The sequence below is a fragment of the Anabrus simplex genome, chromosome 8 (assembly GCF_040414725.1).
Source record: "Anabrus simplex isolate iqAnaSimp1 chromosome 8, ASM4041472v1, whole genome shotgun sequence".
NCBI lineage: Eukaryota > Metazoa > Arthropoda > Insecta > Orthoptera > Tettigoniidae > Anabrus > Anabrus simplex.
Genome location: NC_090272.1, coordinates 70,105,810 through 70,119,977, shown reverse-complemented (window position 1 = coordinate 70,119,977; position 14,168 = coordinate 70,105,810). Strand labels below are relative to the sequence as shown.

At 41.5% G+C, this 14,168-nt stretch overlaps 1 pseudogene; it reads left to right on the top strand.

The window, feature by feature from the left end:
- The first annotated feature begins 1,467 nt into the window (after positions 1–1,467).
- On the top strand, positions 1,468–12,512 carry LOC136879298 (putative nuclease HARBI1; annotated as a pseudogene).
- Positions 12,513–14,168: the final 1,656 nt, after the last annotated feature.

Here is a 14,168-nt window from a genome sequence, read left to right as displayed (position 1 = left end):
TGAACCCATGAAAGTCATTTTTGTATACGCATTTATTCGACCCTCGCACCTAGATAGACGACATCATTTTTAATTCTTCTGTTTTTTGAAAATATACCTTTTTAAGCGAACATCAAAATTTTAGGTTTTAAAATGAGACATCTTGTTCCATGATTCAGAAATTTGATTTTAAAAATATCGTGTTAAAATGCGTAGAATGATTAGTTACATACCACCTACAAGTTTGGTTAATGTACGTTCAATGGCATCCGAATAAATGTTCCTTAGATACACAAAAAACTACTTTTCAGGAAACGAGCCTCAAAGTTCGTTATGCATTCCACCTTCATACAGAGGATCATCTGGGTTCTCTTCCTTCTCATCTTGTAATATTCTATTTACACTTATTTTCTACTGTCTTCCAAGCTTCACCAGCCCCCTTTTTGCTGCATCTGCTTTCCTTTTTCTTTCCTTATCTGTGATTGACATTTGTTTCAGGGTTGTGTCCCGGAGGTATACATAGTCTTTGTAGAACTTCGCTCTTCGAGATATTGCCTCCATTGTATGTTGCCACGGCTTCATAAACACCAAAGTGAAGTTTTTTTTTTTTTTTATACTCACAAGTGCCCTCTTGGCTATGCGAGTCCAGATCAAATTATTTAAGCATTCGTTAGGGTTTTGGGTTTTACCGTGAAGGCATTTCCGGAGGAGTTTTTCATAGGATAAGTCTCTCAAGACTGGTCTTATGGATTCCGCGACTGCATACGGGACACTGTGCTTGTGGTCGTATTTTCCTTCATTTTTATGGTATTTGCACCACGTGTCCTCTCCTTTTGGACACAAACTGTACTGTGGTTGTTCATTCTGCATCTTTTTTGTAGTCAGTTGGGGAGCACACGTTTCCACACGCACCTGTAACGTTCGGAATAACAACAGTGATTTTCCGCTTTCCCACATTTTTGCGCACCTTGAAAATCCTATTACTATGTCTAGCCATCTTGTTCAATGTATAAAACCGAACGGAAACAAAGCGCAGCTGATACTGTTGTAAAAGAAGCCGCCAAAACAAACAATAAACACACGCAGTTATGTTCTCAATCGTTCTGTCGTCCAGGTTGGCCAACAATTGAAAGTTGTACTTTTCTTCAGCAGAGATATCCTCTCGCAGAAAATGACCACGTTCTGAAACATGAACTCCTTCAACAGAGTCTTTGCCACCGCTAACAAATGGAAAGAAATGTTATCTCACATCAGTTCGAGGACATGTCATGCCCGATGTCTGCAGCACTCCAGATAATATAAAAATTAACACCCTTTCAAAGGTCACAGAGGTCTGAAACAAAAAGTATTCGAAAGAAGAAAGTCACAGGTATATACTGTAAAACTGCAAAAAAAAAAAAAAAAATCCAAGTTCATCCCTTCCGGGTGCCCTTAACAGTGTTCCTCGGACCACCCATGAAGATGTGCAGGTCCGTACGGCCATTCAACATGATGCCGCTCCACACCGTGACGCCACCACCACCATTCTGGTCCCGTTCCACGACGTTCCTGTGGTCGTATCGGCTACCCGGTTCTCTCCAGATTAATGTGCGACGGGAATCGGTCTGCAAACTGAAGTGGGATTCATATGTGAAGAGCACATGCCTCCATTCATTCATGGTCCAGTTTCGATGTTGACGGCTCCACAGTAAGCCCGTCTCTGTGCTGGAGTGAGCGGGACGCACACCGCTGGACGTCGGGCAAACAGCCCTGCTGTTCTGAGCCTCCGGTACACAGTTTGCCGGGAAACGGCAACCCCTGAGACTTCTGCAAGCTCCGCCGACAATTTATTTTTCTTGCAGGTGCACTCCGATTTCGTCGGGCGGTTAAGGCCAGATATCGGTCCTGCTGTGGGGTGGTTACCCTTGGTCGACCTGGTACTGGCCTATGTCCTACATCTCCTGTATCTCAAAATCGTCTCCAAAGCACATTCAAGGATATGGCGACTTCGGTCTGTTTCTGGCCTGCTTTCAGGTGGCCGAGTATTCTACCCTGCAAAACGAGGTCCAAATGGCGTCGTTGTGCCATTATGTTGTCACGTTCACCTAGAGGCTACACTCCGCACACTATAACAGGGCAAACACGACTGAGGGAATATGGGGCACAGGCACTGGCTGTGTTTACCTTGCTGTTACGCCGCAACTCAAAGCAGGGAACACTCCTTTCCCATACAGAGCGAACACGTAAAGTTGGTAGGTGCCTATGTCGTGCGATTTGCGGTCAATTTCCTCTTGCCCTGTTTACTCGAAACCTATGCTAAACTTTTGGACACTAGTGTATATTATTACAATGAACAGCATCGACAATAATAATAATAATAATAATAAGTTACACAGTTAAGTTTTCAAATCCGAAGGCATTAAATGGTACGAACACACACACACACACACACACACAAGAAATGCATTTTCCAATTACAGTAAACAAAACTCGCTAACCGTCACAATATTAAGAAATAATCAAGTTCCGAGGACCAAATCATTTACTACTATTTACAACTCAACCGACAATCTTAGGCCTACTTACCTACACTGCCTGTCGAGAGTTATAAACAGGCTGTAAACTTCAGTATTTAAAGTTTAGATAAGGTCATAAGGAGGATGTCTTTGTTATCGCATCTTCGCTGGCTACTGGGTTCTCAGAATTGGCTAATTTGTTCAAAACCCTTGTTGACTGTTGTGAGTGGCAGCAAGGGATGGTTATTTATGGAACAGGTTGGGAAACCCACATTCCTTCAGAAATAACTACCGTACTCTTATTGACGAAAGAAGCTCTGCACTACGACGGCCTAAGTTTGGAACAACCCTCTGTAATACAAATAATGCTGTGTTGTGTTCTGTAGCTTTATCAATATGTAAAATCACTCGTCAGCTACTGAATTAAGAAACAGTCAAGCCCCACCTCTTGGGGTCTGCTGGGTCCTTATCGCCGCCACTGCATGCTTGGAGGCCAGTATTTTGCACTCATGGATTGTGCCTTCTTACCCGAAGGCCCCGGATTCGATTTCCGGCCAGTTCGGGGATTTTTACCTGTATCTGAGGGCTGTTCGAGGTCCACTCAGCCTGCGTGATTACAATTGAGGAGCTATCTGACGGTAAACTAGCGGTCCCGGTCTCGAGAGTCAAGATTAACGGTCGAGACGATCCGTCGTACTGACCACACGTCATCTCGTAATCTGCAGGCCTTCATGTGTACAGCGGTCGCTTGGTTGGGCCTTGGTCCTTCAAGGGCTGTTGCGCCATGGAGTTTGGTGTGAAGTGTGCCTTACTCCCCGTCTATGTATGACGCTATATGAAGTGACACTATTCCTCGTTCGATAGGTTTTTTTTTTTTTTTCAGATAAGTTATAGTGTAATATGTGTACTGAACTTTATGTTCGACAGACGGAAACGCTATTAAGTTACATTTAACTGAGTCGACAATGGAAAGTATGGCTTCCCTCTTCAAAAAAAAAAAAAAAAAAATAAAAAAAAAAAAAAAAATTGGTTGTTACAAGAACAAACAGGTTTTTTAAAGAAATAACCTCAGCTTACTCATTACACTCGCACATTCAACTTCCTGAATTGATGATCCTTCTTGAACTGTAGAGTGGCATGGCCGCTTCTGAACGACGTGATGCTGGGAGAGAAATTGACTAAAACAAAAAGTAGTACTGTAGAACTCGAGCCATAATGAGGGAAAGGCACAAAAAAGGAGAAGATGAAGTTATGTTTGTTAACTAGCACATGCTTGGAGACCAGTATTTTGCATACATGGAGTGTGCCTTACTATGGCGCTATATGAAGACACAAGAACAATGGCAGTGTGTATGTAACACATGGGAATATTCTGCTGGTATCTCCACGAGAGGCCTAGGCTCCATTAAGTTTTTATGGCCCAGGGTAGGCCGGAAGTCTGAGTTGAAAATAATGGGGATTAAATTCTAGGTCACTATTTCGCTTTGTCGTGGGATGTAGAGCGTTTTCTTTAACTGTGGGTACGCAGGTCTTTTCAGAAAAATGGTTCAAGGCCGAAATATTACAGTATGTCTTAAGTATAGTCCTTAATTCTGTCATTATTGGAAAGTAAGGTAGTGAATTTGAGAGAAAAATGAAACCGGAATGTGCACCCTTTTGAAACTGAGTTTTATTGTAGAAAGAGGAACACGTCAATCTCAGTGGCTGTCGGTTAGTCCCTACCCTTCTGTTCCCAGGATAACGGGTTCGATCCTGCTCGAGGTCGATGACAATAGGATGTGTTTAAAGACGATAACTACAAGTTCTTGAGTTTCAGCGCCTTATAGAACTCCAGCGGGACAACATTCCCACATCTGGGCATCTCTCGACATCTACAGCAATTGAGGTACGTTAAATTATTATTTACTTTATTAAAGGATTAACATCACTTACTACGTTTTACTGTTATTGGTTTTACGTTCAACTAACTGCTTTTAGGATTGATGATCTAAGTATTAGGTCTCTAAAACGAAATCATCATCAAACTACTTTTGTGGATTTTGGAGACGCCGGAAAACGAGGCCGGTGTATTTGATCACCCTCAAATGCCACTAAACTGACCTGAGGTCGAACCCAGTTTAGGCTATACTGTGTGAATCAATCATACGGTCAAGATGAACAAGTTAGATTGTTCGAAAAGTGAGGGTATCAGCTAAATGTTCTCAATTTGGGAGTCTGGAATTGCTTCCGTTTATTTGTGCCAGGCTCCACACTTTTTTTTCATGCGATCTCTTTTGTTCAATTCATGTTCTCATATGACCACGATGATGGTCTGAGAGACAAAGAAAGTCTGATTTTCACATGTTTTCTTGTCCTTCTCTTTCTCTTGCCGATACTTTCACGATATTCTTCGAAGAATCGGACTTCTTCCATGTTTCCTTCTGATTCATTATATCGCAAGAAAGTCGGTACCTCATATGTCCATCCAGGAATAAGTTCTCTCTGTGAAGTGAACAAGAAACAGCCGTTTTATGGGGACATCTCCGATGGGGCTGTTGCTCAAGGACAGGAGAATTGATTTTATGCAGTGTATTTTGGAAAATGAGTTTGTATGTTTAGTCTGAGCGATGATTTGGCTGTTTAACATCGCTCATACCTCAGTCACTTTCATGGTGTCAAGGCTAAGGATGAGACTGAAATAAGTAACAATTTTATTCTAGACTACACCAGAAAAAAGTAAAGGCATACTACTACTACTACTACTGGTAGTAATGGAAACTTATTTTGATTTCCTTGGGTATGGTCCCGTCGTTGACTTTAAGACATTCCTTCATCTACATTTTGGACAAAATGTTTACAATCAACATAACCTCATTCACGGTATATGTGCTACTTTTGTAGATAGACTAGAGAACGATACGCGTATGATACAGTCGTAATTACTCTAAACAAGCTTGGGTCCGAATTCATACATGCCGGAGAGGAGTTCCGAGAGGTATTCGTAAAGTATTCGTAAATAAATGCGTTGAAAGAACAAGAACAAGTAAATAAACCATAAACAGTTACGACTTAAACAGATATCATGACATAAACACACTTCAAAAGTTCTTCTTCTTTATCTGTTTACCCTCCAGGGTCGGTTTTTCCCTCGGACTCAGCGAGGGATTCCACCTCTACCGTCTCAAGGGCAGTGTCCTGGAGCTTCAGTCTCTGGGTCGGGAGATACAACTGGGGAGGATGACCAGTACCTCGTCCAGGCAGCCTCACCTGCTTTGCTGAACAGGGGCCTTGAGGGGGGACGGGAAGATTGAAAAGGATAGACAAGGAAGAGGGAAGGAAGCGTCCGTGGCCTTAAGTTAGGTACCATCCCGGCATTTTCCTGGAGGAGAAGTGGGAAACCACGGAAAACCACTCCGAGGATGGCTGAGGACTCGAACCCACCTCTACTCAGTTGACCTCCCGAGGCTGAGTGGACCCCGTTCCAGCCCTCGTACCACTTTTCAAATGTCGTGGCAGAGCCGGGAATCGAACCCGGGCTTCCGGGGGGTGGCAGCTAATCACACTAACCACTACAGCACAGAGGCGCTCCTTCAAAAGTTCATTTTGTTATTACACCATTCTTAAACTGCAGCAACTTCTTTTGTACAATTAAACCAAATCAAACCCCATGGCACTACCGCCCATGAAGGGCCTTGGCCTACCAAACGACCGCTGCTCAGCCCGAAGGCCTGCAGATTACGAGGTGTCGTGTGGTCAGCACGACGAATCCTCTCAGCCGTTATTCTTGGCTTTCTAGACCGGGGCCGCTATCTCACCATCAGTAGCTCCTCAATTCTAATCACGTAGGTTGAGTGGACCTCGAACCAGTCCTCAGGTCCAGGTAAAAATCCCTGACCTGGCCGGGAATCAAACCCGGGGCCTCTGGGTAAAGGGCAGGCACGCTTCCCCTACACCACGGGGCCGGCTCTTTTGTACAATTACTTGTTTTAATTTTGATATTTTGTTATTTGCTTCAGCACTTCCTCTTTGAGCACTGTTCATTCGTATATAACTATCTGTACACTTTGTAAATGTGTTAAAAATGATCGAGCAAGTTGGCCGTGCGGGTAGGGGCGCGCAGCTGTGAACTTGCATTCGGGAGATAGGGGGTTCGAACCCCACTGTCGGCAGTCCTGAAGATGGTTTTTCGTGATTTTCCATTTTTACCCCGGCAAATGCTGAGGCTGTATCTCAATTAAGGCCACGGCCGCTTCTTTCCCATTCCTAGTCCTTTCCTATCCCATCGTCGCCATAAGACGTATATGTATCGATGAGACGCAATGCAACTTGGAAAAATAATTCACGGGCCGTATTGTGGAGACCGCTGGTCAGTCTCTGGTTCCCCAGACAGCGCGTACAAACCTGGCAGTAGTAGGTGGGTTTTTGAAGAGCAGAAAAAAGTCCATTATTAGCAGTGATAGAACTGACATAAAGAGCCGTAAAGAAAGTTGCATTAAGAAATTGCGTTAGAGTTCGGGGAGGAGTGCTTCTCTACAGAAGGAAAAATCCTCTTCTGCAAAGTCTGCAGAGTTAAAGTAAGTGCTATAAAACGTTGTCCAGCAGCATAGCGACACCGTTAGAAACAAATATGCAGAGATGAACGGAGAATAAGAAGTATGTACTTCATTCGTAATCTGTTTTCCCTCCAGGGTCGGTTTTTCCCTCGGACTCTGCGAAGGATCCCACCTCTACCGCCTCAAGGGAAATGTCCTGGAGCTTCAAACTCTGGGTCGGGGGATACAACTTGGAAGGCCTCACCTGCTATGCTGAACAGGGGCCTTGGTGGGGGATGGGAATATTGGAGAAGACAGGCAAGGAAGAGGGAAGGAAGCGGTCGTGGCCTTAAGTTAGGTACCATCCCGGCATTTGCCTGGAGGAGAAGTGGGAAACCACTGAAAACCACTTCCAGGATGGCTGAGGTGGGAATCGAACCCACCTCTACTCAGTTGACCTCCCGAGGCTGAGTGGACCCCGTTCCAGCCCTCGTACCACTTTTCAAATTTTGTGGCAGAGCCGGGAATCGAACCCGGACCTCCGGGGGTGGCAGCTAATCACACTAACCACTACACCACAGAGGCGGACTGTACTTCATTTTTATTTCAATATTTTACTTGTGCCCCCGGCGACTGTCGGTGCATTCTTATTGTCGACTAGCAAATGTACCCGTGCTTCGCTACGGTATTCTATATTGTATCCGGATTTCTCCATAAATTACTGTAAATGCAGTGAGTAAGACTATATTAAACTGCACCTACAAACGGACTTCACCATCAGACGACTCGTTCAGTGCTCTACATGGTTGGTCCTATGCCAGTTTCCCGTATCTCCTATATTTATGGGTTAGATTCAGTTAGTCATTGAATGCGGTGAGATTTGGTACAGTTTTCACATACTACTTTATTTTTTTGATACTCTTGTGACACTGGAATCATAAAATTTTGCGAACATATGGCCACTCGACATGTCAATGTGCCTGCCCAATATCATGATTGCATCTTTCGTATAAGTGTGCCAAACAATAACATACACGTGTAAAGAGTACAACATTAACTTGAACTCAAGAAATGCAGTACTATTTAACGAATAAGGGATAGAGATACGACAAAATGTCATAGGCCCAAAGTTGTAGATATCTCCAAATTGAAACGCGATCTTTTGTGATATGACTTACGGTTTAGCCACCAAATTAGTGAATGGGGAAAAGCTTGTTATTCTGAAAGGAAGGTCTGCACCGTCGTTAAAATTGCATCCATATTTCGATATTTTCCGGGGCCAAAATTTATACATTTGCATGGCCTGGAAGATGTATTTCCTCCAAGAAAAGATTGTCCAGGTTTAGGATTAGCACTCGCATACATAAGGAGTAATTAAGGAAGCTGACATTAATAGAAAATGGATTATAACCGAGGATATCCGAATGACGACAATTATGCAAATACCAAGTGAATGTATTGGACAATCAAATGCCCCTCATGGTGTGAGTTATGGATATAAGAAAGCGGTAACGGAGGAGAAATTTAGGCGCAGGGATTCTTAGGTAAACAGATAAGAAGATGAGTAATGGTGTTAATATTTGAGCTATTCGAGGACGGTTATAACCTCCAACGATATTCCCCCAATATCCCGCAGAACGGCCGATTCACGCCTCTCTTGCCTTCTACCCATGGAACAACCACAAACTTAAAAGCATGATGAGGAAAATGGCAATACGTTACTTCACAGCTGGCATGCAGTCAGAGACGTTGTCATGGGCTGTAGGTTCGTTGTCGGTCTGTCGGTCACTCAATGCAGAGCATGATACCCGCAGAAAATAGTAAATTTCTCCGTCATTTGAAGAGTAAGGTAAATGATGAACATAACGAAAGTTGTTTATAATGAAGATGCGTTTCACATACGGTCCGCGGAATTTACAGAAAATCAATAGTACAAGAGAAAATGGAGGAAAACCGTTCTGGTTTTCCCATAAACCCCCCGTCTATTCAAAGATTTTAATATGATATGCATATCGAAACCTTCCTCGCGATGAGTATAATTCCAGTCGTTTCGCCGTGATAATGGGACAAACAGACACGAAAAATAAAAACCGTCGATTCGGTCTTGAGTTGACATAAAACGGATAAATATCTGAAAAATTGGCAAAACAAACGAAATTACAGACAGCGGACCCCCTACATCTTTATTTATGTAGATAAGCATGAACACGTCTAGCAGTGCAGACCTTTATTTCGAAAGTTACTGCTTTGAAACTGTACGACATATCTACAAACGGACTTCGCCATCAGACGCATCGTACAGCGTTCTACATGGCTGGTTCCATGACATCTTCTCGTATCTCCTATATTTATGGTTTGATTGAGTCAGAGTCGTTGAATGGGGTGAAATTTTGTACAGTTTTCACATACTACTTTATATTTTTGACACTCATGTGACAGCTAGAATCGTAAAATTTGGCTATCACATGGCCACTGCTCATGTTAATGTACGAGCCGAATGTCATGATTCTATCTTTCCTATAAGTGTGCCAAATGATAACATATACGTGTAAAAGTACAAAATTAACTTGAAATCGAGAAATACAGCTCTATTTGACGTATAAGGGATAGAAATACGACAAAAATTCATAGGACCATAGTTGTAGATCTCTCCAAAATAAAAGGCGATTGTGCTTTCTGATTTGCGATACGACTTACTGATTAGCCACCAATTATACCGAAACGAAGGTCTGCACCGTCGTTAAATTGCATCCATATTTCGATATTTTCCGGGGTCAAAAGTTATACATTTGCATAGCTTAGAATATTTCCTCAAAGAAGAAAGCTTTCGGGATTAACACTCGCATGCATACGGCGTAATTAAGGAAGCAAAATAATACATCTAAGAAAGCTGACATTAACAGAAAATGGATTATAACTGAGGATAGACGGATGACGACAAATATGTAAATACCAAATGAATGTATTGGAAAATGAAATGCCCCTCATGGTGTGAGTTATGGATATAAGAACGCGGTAACAGAGGAGAAATTTAGGCGCAGGGATTCTTACGTAAACAGATAAGAAGATGAGTAATGGTGTTATTACTTGAGCTATTCGAGGACGGTTATAACCTCCAACGATATTCCGCCAATATCCCGCAGAATGGCCGATTGACGCCTTTCTTGCCTTCTACCCTAGGAACAACCACGAATTTAAAGGCATGATGAGGAAAATGGCAATACGTTACTTCACAGCTGGCATGCAGTCAGAGACGTTGCCATGGTAACCTGTAGGTTCGTTGTCGGTCTGTCGGTCACTCAATGCAGAGCATGACACCCGCAGAATATAGTAAATTTCTCCGTCATTTGAAGAGTAAGGTAAATTATGAACATAACGAAAGTTGTTTATAATGAAGATGCGTTTCACATACGGTCCACGGAGTTTACAGAAAATCAAAAGAGAAAATGGAGGAAAATTGTTCTGGTTTTTCTATAAACCCCGGTCTATTCAAACATTTTAATATGATATGCATATCAAAACCTTCCCCGGGATGAGTATAATATAAATATGAAGTTTGGTTGAGATCTATCCAGCCATTTTGCCGTGATGGTGGAACAAACAGACAGACAAACAGACACGAAAAATAAAAACCACCGATTCAGTCTTGAGTTGACCTAAAACGGATAAATATCTGAAAAATTGGCAAAACAAACGAAATTACAGACAGCGGACCCACTACAACTTTATTTATGTAGATAACTAATACGATTTTCATTGGTTTGCAGGAGCAGCGATGTGGTCTCTTGTCACCATTGTGTAAGACTGCAATATTAATTAAAAATATCTTCGGACTGACCACGGTTCAATGATTGATAAAAGAATATATGACAGAGACTAGTGGAATTAAGTTAAAAGAACTAGTAAGGAAATTAACTGTAGTAGTGCAGTACGACTGCATAATGAATTGTAAATGTATATAAAAGAACTATATCTGTAATATTAAAAGAAGCGTTTTGACAGATTGGTCTGTAGGGAGGAGCATTGCACGTGCCATTACACGGTGTTGCCACATTCCTGCGTTCCTTTCTCCTTCCCCTCGTTTTCGGCTTAATTGTTCATTCGTTCAGACCGCTGTTTTCTGTTGAACACAACTCAGAAGTTTGCCAACTCCATGGCTGCGTTCACAAAATACTACTCCGAGTAGAGTTAGAGTATCGCGGAGTAACTAGTAAGGTTAACTCTGAGTAACGGTATTTCGTGAACGCTTTGGAGTGAATACAGAGTAACAGAATATGGCTGATCAATTAAGGAAGGTTATTTGTTTTACTATAACCTCGTTTGCGAGGAATTTAATGAATAATTTTCAGGTGAGTTTATTAATAGCAGTGTGCTGTACGAATTGTTACTACTTTCCTCACCGAAATGTGATCTAAAACAGTATCCGTTATTCTTTATCTTGCAGGAAGAATCTGATGATGATGACGACGAATACCAATATATCTGCTCTGCATTAGTGAACGATAAGCCAATTAGAATAACTGGATATGTAGAATATGTTGTCAACAGCTACGATGAAATCGAATCTAAACAACATTTTCGATTGCCGAGATCAGCATTCGAACATCTTCTGAGAGTCATTGGTCCTAAACTTTCGAAATCCAAAATCGGGGAACGAGGTAGACCATTGCAAGATCCACGAACGCAACTTCTGGCTGTAATTTGGATCTTAGTAACGCCTGATTCGTACAGATCTGTTGGGGAAAAGTTTGACATGGCCAAGTCATCTCTTTCCGTCTGTTTTGTGAGAATTATAAATGCGCAGTATTTCACATAATATAATTAAATGGCCGCAGGGTAGTGAGATTCAGGAATCATGTGAAGCCTTCCAAAAATTATCCAACATACCTAATGTCATAGAGGTTATTGATGGCTCATACATTCCCATTAAAGCCCCAAAGAAATATCCTGAAGTTTATGTGAATAGGAAATGTTTTCACGCAGTAACACTACAAGGAATCTGTGACTCAAATTTGAAGTTCATCGACTGTTTTGTAGGATACCCGAGCTCAGTCAGTGATGTACGAATTCTTCGAAATTCTGACATTTACGCAGATATTGTGTCGAATAATAATTCTTTCCAAATGGCGAATTCTTATTGGGTGACAAAGCGTATCCTGTATTGAATTGGCTCATTCCACCGTATATTGATAGAGGTAACCTCAATAGAACTGAACGAAATTTCAACCTTGTACTTTCCAAAACTAGGCAAGTGATAGAAAGAGCATTCGCCCTGCTGAAAGGTAGATTCAGAAGGTTAAAATATTTGGACATGAATAGGACAGATTTAATTCCTGCAACAGTTCTAGCCGCTTGCGTCTTGCACAATATCTGTATTGACCACGACCCTTTGGTAGAAGAGTACATACGTGAAGGACAGGAACGAAATCATGAGACTGAAATTGAAGATGTTGACCGTTGTCTTCAGGATGTACGGGATGGGAATGAAAAGAGACAAGATTTAGCCCAGCAGCTTTATTTTAATTGAAGAATTTCATTTGGCAAGATATTTCAACTCTAGTTCGAACACTACAATTTTTAGTTTACTTCCTTCTCTACTTATTAACGGACATGAACTTCAATTAATAAATGACGCCAAATAAACACACACAAGAAAGAAACATGAATAACTAAGAAAATAATTTGTTGTAAATTAACTTTTTTCCAAAAATTAAAATTAAATTAAATTAAAATATTAAAGCTTTTAGATTAATTTGTCCATTTTTTCACTGAAAACCCGTATGGCATCTTTCTGCACCTCGATTAATTCCTTGTGCCTTCTTCCCTTTTCTTTCTCCCTTTTGGCACTTAATTGTGAAAAGTGTGAAAGCACTGTATCTAATTTCGCCTTCTTTTTGGGAGGCTGCTTGGACGCCTTATTGAGTATTGGATAGTCAGTATTATCCATATTTTCATCTTCGCCACTGGAATCTAACACTTCGACATTTTGATCACCAGAACAAATCAATGTTAGCACCCTTGCTTGAAGAAGCCAATGCCACAGGAACGACATTGGGTTTCTTCCCAAATAATTCGTGGAACTGATCACAATAATCGAATTTAAATTTTGAAGCTCCAGACTGCGTGGATTTCATATTGTCCACTTTAGCATGGTACCTCTTCTTTAAGTTTTTGAATTTAAATTCACACTGTTTTGGTGAGAAAATAAAGCCTTCTGACATTAACTGACTGGCAATTTTATTCCACACGACATCATTTCGCACAGCAGAGGATGCGAACGATTCAATGTTATTGCTGTATCCATCTAACAGTAATAAGACCGCATTGTGTGACCAACGACCTTGATCTCCTTTATGATCTTCAGTTTACTTCAGACGAATTCTCATTCAGGACATCTAAAATAAACAGAGTTACATATACCTTTACAAAATAAACATTAGGAACTTGAGGTTAATAAATCAGCTGATCATTCACAACATGGGTGGTCTTATAAAAAATGTTATCATGTTATTTCCACCGATTATGAAATTGGTATCTACTTTCCCTGTTTGGGACGCAAATATCTCCTTCTTCATTCAGTACATAACGTCCTTCTTTATCAACAACTAGATAATAATCGAAATTCATTTCCATGTCAGTATTCGTACTTGTGTTTTAAAGTTTAAGTTTTTCACCGCCACCAATGAATGCATTACTGCGCATGTCGAGTTAAATCTACCCACCTATTTACGCAAAGTAACAAGAGTATACTCTGAGTTAACTCGAATGGATTTTCTGAACACCTTGTAGAGTTAACTTTTTGCTTTTGTGAACGGATAGAGTGAACTCCAAGTTTACTCGGAGTTGGAGAGTAGTATTTTGTGAACGCAACCCATGCAGCACGAGCCGGCCAGCAGGCTTATCTCCACGGCAACCTCAGTGGGGCCGCCCACATTTCCATGGCAACCATACCACCTACTCCCTTCTCAGGCAAGGAGTAAATGGACCTCCCTCTAAGATCTATCGGAACACATCTATGTAATATATAAAAGAAGAGTTTTGTTTGTGTATTGCCCAGAATTTTAAAAGAATGGGATTTCTATAGAGGTCGTGTCCACAGTAACAGGGAAATGCACTTTGTAATTATCCGTCATCTCTGTCTGTCTGTCTGTCTGTCTGTCTGTCTGTCTGTCTGTCTGTCTGT